The sequence below is a fragment of the Equus asinus genome, chromosome 17, assembly GCF_041296235.1.
Source record: "Equus asinus isolate D_3611 breed Donkey chromosome 17, EquAss-T2T_v2, whole genome shotgun sequence".
Taxonomy (NCBI): domain Eukaryota; kingdom Metazoa; phylum Chordata; class Mammalia; order Perissodactyla; family Equidae; genus Equus; species Equus asinus.
This window is the reverse complement of record NC_091806.1, coordinates 15,598,150-15,604,959: the sequence shown is the minus strand read 5'-3', so window position 1 is coordinate 15,604,959 and position 6,810 is coordinate 15,598,150. Positions and strand designations below refer to the sequence as shown.

Below are 6,810 nucleotides of genomic sequence, written 5' to 3'. Positions count from 1 at the left end.
TCTGAAGTGTCTGTTAATGTCTTAATGCAGAAAGGGAGGCAAGTTAGAAGAGTTGTCTTAAAAGCATTTCATGTTCCACAGCTCACACCTATACCTGATATCACTATTGTGATTCAGATCAAATCAGTCTAGAGATACAATGCAATTCTTTTGCATGAAGATGAAGTCACTCTTAGTTTTGTTTGTTTGTTTGTTTTTAAATATCTCCAATAGTGGGGCTAGGTTTACAGAGCAGGAGAATCATAGATGTAGGGACAGATATTGGCAATGGGAAAGGACCTTAGAGATACTGTAGTGTGAGGCCCTCCTTTACAGAAGGGGGCTGAGGTCTAGCAAGGAAGAGTGATATGTGAAACACCACAGTTTTTAGAGTTGTGTAGGACACCTGGTTCATAGCGTATTTCTAGAGAGGATTTTCCAAAGAGGTTAAAAGTTATTGCCTCTGGCTTTAACATGCAGCATCCTATATACAAAGTCACTGAGCTTACTACTGCTACATTCTAACAAATGTAGTCATACAGCCTACCACCAGTATGCATCTATCTGTCCACAGTGTTACATGATGTTGTATTTGGATGTAGGACCCTAGTGTATCATCACTATGTCATTATTATCTTTAGAGACAGATTTCAGCGCCAAGTCTAAAGGAAAGGAGTCCAGATATAGAAACATGTGTATTATATCAACCCACTTCATACATTTATTGGCAATCTATTTGGACAATAACAGTTTCCTTCAGTCCCTGGTGGAAGTGTGAGAACACTGTGATGTAATAATGCAGAGAGTGGACAAAAATGGTGAGAATTGAAGTAGATGATCTAGAATAGACCAAAGGTTTTGACATTCTATTTTCCCTATTTCTGTAGAATCCCAACATGGAACAGTTTGTTCAGGCCATTGGCTCCAAGTTCCTGTTTAGCCATGAATAAGGGGGAGTAGAATACATGACCACAAAATATGCCACTTTGGAGTGTGGATTATTTCAAGTTGAAAACAAGCAAGACCCAATACACTAAGGAGTGTTGTTTACCTTTCCTGTACTGCCTAGAAGAATTTAGATAGAGGATCTGAACCGGGAGAGAGGTAATACCAAAGATAACTTTTGATCAGAAAGATTTCTCTGCATGGCATGGCAAACATTCGTGTACAAAACACTTGCTCTTCTCATCTACCTGTGAATTGTCTTCCCCTCTTTGAACCCCAAGTCCCCTACCACCTTCTCCTCAGCTCAGGATGGCATATAAATCTCAATTGCTTGACTGTCTTTGGGTTTTGTGTCTTTGGGGATTCCATAGGTATGAGATTTGTTTTTCTCCAGTTAACCTATCTTATGTCAATTTAATTATTACATCAGCCAAAGAACCTAGAAGGGAAAAAGGGGAGAGTTTTCTGCCACTCCATGAATCTACTATGCAATATTCCAGTAAATGACTTTTCAAACTCTAATTGCATAAATTCAGGAACATAGAGTCAACAATTAATCAAATTGTTTTTTCCTATTTTTAGACATACATTTACTGAGCTTTTGATACCTCATTTACTGGTTTTAAAATTCCCTTCTTGTTCATACTTATTAGATGTGATTAAAGGGGAAAATAAGCAGATCACTTTGATCTTTACATGATATTACTATCAAATATCATATTAATCGGAGATGTCATGGATATAGCTTCTGAATCAGTGGCAATCCACTGAACTTTTGTTTAGACTTTAATATATTTTAAACAATGTTTTCTACCATGTTGCTGCTATTAAGAAAGATTCACAAAAGTGTATCAGTAAATTGAGAAAATATGGCATAGGTAGAAACCCTTACAACAATTTTTATATGATATCATTAACCATAGATTTTTTCAACGACTATGTTTTCCCCTAATTTGTCACTATATCCCACAAATACCACCTTGAATAGCAGAGGAGTCTCTTGGTCTTTACTTCCATTTTGAAGTGCTTTCACACAGGGTATTTATAATTCCCTAAGGGGTGCAATTCTGATGGATAAGTAAGAATGTTATTGAATCTTGTGTGGTCCTCCAGATATGTAGCTATGTTTTCTGCACAAGCTGCTTCCAGTGCTTTGACATCAGAAATCTTAAGGAAAGACAGATGAAGCAGAGCACATCAAGAAGTAAGCATATGAATGCTTTTTACTCCCTGGGTAATTAAAATGTCTATAGATTTATTACTTTAGCATCCACAATCACTTTATGTACTTTCTTAAAAGCTATAATATATATACACAGGATACATATCATATTGCTCACTTAATTTGTTCTGACCGATATCTAATAAACAGTGAAAAATGTTGAGCATGCAGTTTTTATTCTCTATTTGTTTTTCCATTTTGTGTTCCGGATACATTGCAGGTACTGGATTAACAGGGATGATACACTCAGCCTTGAGCAACAATGCTTACAGTCTCATATTGGAGTCAATGGTCTAATCAACAGAATGAGATAAAAACGATGCTTTGAGGTAAATATTATTAATAAACCACAAATAGAACATTTCACCAGGACTAAGAAGGGGGAAAAGGGGAAGGAAAGCTGAGTGGAAGTGACTGAGTTGAGAATTTCAACTCAAGGATGTATTTTATCAGGACCCTCCACTCCGCTCTCTAGCCTTCCCATGTTGGACTTCATATCCTCAAAGAAGGTGTTGTCTGCCCACTTCAAGATCTCTAATTCCCAGCCTCTCTGTCTAGAATCCTTTTTATCTGTGTTCATTGTTTAGATCTGAAACTGAATTTTAAAGGATATTTTCTTTATTGCACACTAGGTTGAGACATTTTGCTTGAACATAGAGTATCTTGCCATTTTACTTCTGGGTCATGTACAGTTTATTATAAATTACTTGTAGGATTCATTAATTAATGTTTTCCATTTCCACTACCTTATGGTATTATTAGTAAAGAAACTACTAGATTCACCATCAAATACAAATCATTTGCACTCATAACAGGTGCATTATAAACTCTAATAGCTCTTATAATAATTAAATTAACACATAAAGCAAACATCAAACACATGAAAAATTGGCACACTAAAATGGAGATTGGAAAGTTTTCCAAAAATAGAGAGCACCTTATTTAAATTGAAGGCATATAATAAATTATAGCATATTTAGGAATCTCCAAAATATTGGTATCAATATGCTTAGTAAAATACTTATTGTATTCATTAAGGTGTTTGAAACAATGTTATAGTATAACTTAAATTATTTGAAAAACACAAGGGTATGTTTGTGGGTCTATATGTATACAAATACGTGTTTATTAATAGTATACACCTATTTACTTACAAACCAAATTTTATATTTTAGTTTTCTTAGGGACTCTTTCACATGCTTGCTCTGTAGGTTATAAATCAGTGTATTTAACATCAGAATCACAAGGATGTAAAACAATTAGGTCATTTTGTTTTGATCCAGGGAGAAAGAAGAGCATAGTTCTCTGGAAAATTACAACAGCAGTCAAGTCAGAGGTGCAGGTAGAAAAAGCTTTGAACCTCTCCTCAGTAGAGTGGAGCTTCAAGACTGATAGGATAATATACCAATAAGAGACAAGAACACCTGAAATGGTGCTCAGCTCAACGAAGCCGAAAGGTTAAATATCACTAATTCATTGACCTGAGTATCTGAGCAAGAGAGAAATAGGAGAGGAGGGATATAACAGAAGAAATGGTTAATCTCATTTACCCACAAAACATAAGTGGAATGTTAATGTTGTGTATATCAAAGCATCTGTCATTCCCACCAGATACATTCCAGCCATGAATAGGGAGCACAGCTTGCTGGACGTGTTGAGTATATAGCGTAAGTTGTTGCTAATGACCCTGTACCTATCAAATGCCATTATTGCCAGGAGTAGACACTCAGAATCTGCAAAAATACAGAAGATGAAGAATTGCAGAGCAAAGCCAATGACGGGAATTTATTTTCTTGGCAAATAAGTCCACCAGAATCTTGGGGCTCAATTGCTGTGGAATACTAGAGGTCACACAAAAGAGGTGGCTGAGGAAAAAGTACATGGATGTGTGCAGCTGAGAACCCATTATAGTTAAAATGACCACTCCAAGTTTTACTAGGAGATTAATGAGATAAACAACCAGAAACATGGTCAATAGGGTCACTTTCATCCCAAGGTTATTGGTAATTCTCAAAAGAGAGAATTCAGTCAAGGAAGAACAACTTTTTCTGGGCCATTCTTCTTTGTTTTTATTCTAAAATGCGACAAAAATGATCCAGAAAATGATAGATCAAAAAAATTTTTTTATGTAGTACAGATTTGTTTCTGTAAGTTGTCTTTCTTACCATCAGAAAATAGAACGTGTGACTTTTAAAGAGATGTTGTCTTATGAAAAAAACAAAAATATCTGGGATAGAATGTTGATAATTTTTTATTCTGAGTATATATGTATCATTCCTGAAACATGTGATTCATCTTGGCTTCTGTCACCCAATGCCAAGTAGTAGATTTGAATAAAGTGAAAGCTCATTTTAGATCCAAAATAGTATAAAAGAATAAACAAAGTTAGTTAGAAATGGCCAGAAGATACTGGGCAGTACATATTTGACAAAAAGGATCACATTTATTGCGTTACTCAAAAAATAGAATTGATTTTATCACTGACAATGATATTACATATAAGTTACTAAATGAGAATTTTAATGGTATTGTTTCTGGTGTATGGCATCTTTAGTGTTTACTGAAACATGAAAGACATTTTATTGAACTATTCTATCACTCTTCCCTACCTGTTTGCTAGAGCGTTTATAACCCATTTGGATGACTGACCTTTGCCAAAAGACAAATCCCCTGACAAGTCAAAGAGAAGTGATAAAAAGAAGTGGGGGACTGGCACTGTGGCCAAGTGGTTAAGGTTCACACACTCTATGTCAGTGGCCCAGGGTTCACGGGTTTGGATCCCAGGTGCAGACCTACTCCACTCATCAGCCATGCTGTGGCAGGGTCCCACATGCAAAGTAGAGGAAGACTGGCACAGATGTTAGCTCAGGGCAAATCTTCCTCAAAAACAAAAAGTGGAAAAAATAGGCTATACTGCACAAATTTGCATCTCTTTGGATTTTAAGTTGACTTTTGCATTCAAATAATAATGGGAGGAGGGAAAATGAATGACCCTGATAAGTAGGATTCCGTCTTTTCTTTAAGTATGAATTATGATTGTGTGTGTGTATGTTGATATATGAAAATCTGAGTGTGGATGGTGATCTGATTTTTTTTCTGGACTTAAATATTATGGCTTACAGTCCATTTGGACCCGGATTTACATATATTAGTATTCATAATGTGTTATCTCTATTATTTGAAAAAGACAAAAAAATCTTAAACTTACATATACAATATCACTTGCACAGTGATACAAAGTAATGATTTACTTATAGTTCTTGATTAAAATATTAGTAAAAATCTTTAACCTTATTCACCTGATAAATGAGGTCAATAAATTTCATGAAGGTCTAACAAAGAAATATTATTGTTTGGCTATTCAGTTACAGAGTTTAACAAAGTAAGCAGGTATAAAATGATTCATTTCCAAATTCCTTAATACTTAAAATTGCTAATTTTTCAAAATAATAAGGTTTTCCCCTCATATTCTTTAAACGTATCCATTTGAAACCCTACCTGAAGTGAGTAAGACTTTCTGTTCTTATCTCTGGTAAATGAACAATAGGCAGATTGTGTTTTATTTCTGCCTGGTGACTGTTGAGACTTAAATCTCTAAACCCTCTGCCTTCACTCTTCTGTGTTATGAGAATGTAATCAACTAGATTTCTGGTTCTGTGTTTTCTCCTGTGAATGGTGCAACAACTTTAGCAAAGGCTGAACTTTTAAGTCTTCATTTTTACACCAAATTCATCAATGATAAAATTTATCAGAATTTATTATAATGCTGTGAAAGAGGACTTGAGTGGAGCCATATTCAAACAGAGCCTGAGCCAGCATTTCAGAGGAATTGCCTTGTGCATGTTATTTCTTTATCTTCCAAACTGGACCAATTCCCTAGCATTCCAAGAAATCAGTAAGGGCAAAAATATTCTGTTTGTAAGGACTGATGAAATTGGACTTTGCTAATAACCAAATTGCTAACCAATCAATGATGTACAAATCTAGCCTCACCTCATCTAGCTCCAATGAACTCTTCTTTAGTACAACTTACCTCATCTTCTTGCCAAGAAAACCCTGAACCCCTATCCTGTAATCAGAACATTATTTGAGTTTCTACCTACGGCGATGCTCCCTGAATTGCATTTTTTTGATTCCAAGATAAATGCCTCTCCGTTTCTCATTTGACCCTTTATTTTTAGGTTAAGACTGTAATATTTCATGGCTGCCAGGAATCTTCACCCTCCACCAGTAAAACTAGATGTTAAATAATGATCAAAGATCCTATACTTACATGATTTACATCTCCTTTTATTTGTCATACCGTGCCTTCCATTTCTGAAGCAATCTCATTCACCTCCCATTAATAAATTTGGCAACCTTATGTATTACTTCTTTCATTAGTACTTACCTGATTCTTTTCCCTCAAGTACATGTCAATCACTCTCATTTCAATGATTTTTTTGACTGTATTCCATCCACTACACCTAGTACATTCTTTATTGAATTATGAATTTTATTTATATTTGTGACTTTCTACATTCCCACAATCCTTAGTATAACTATTTGCATAAGTAATGACTCAGTACCTTTGTATTGTTAAATAGTCCCCCATTGTTATACTGGTGGATATTCAACAAAGAGTAGAAATAAACAATCTTTGAGGCACTTTCTGCTAATATAGT

At 35.1% G+C, this 6,810-nt stretch overlaps 1 pseudogene; it reads right to left on the bottom strand.

Annotated features, from left to right (window-relative positions):
- Positions 1-3,288: 3,288 nt before the first annotated feature.
- Positions 3,289-6,560, bottom strand: LOC139040912 (olfactory receptor 5W2-like; annotated as a pseudogene).
- Positions 6,561-6,810: the final 250 nt, after the last annotated feature.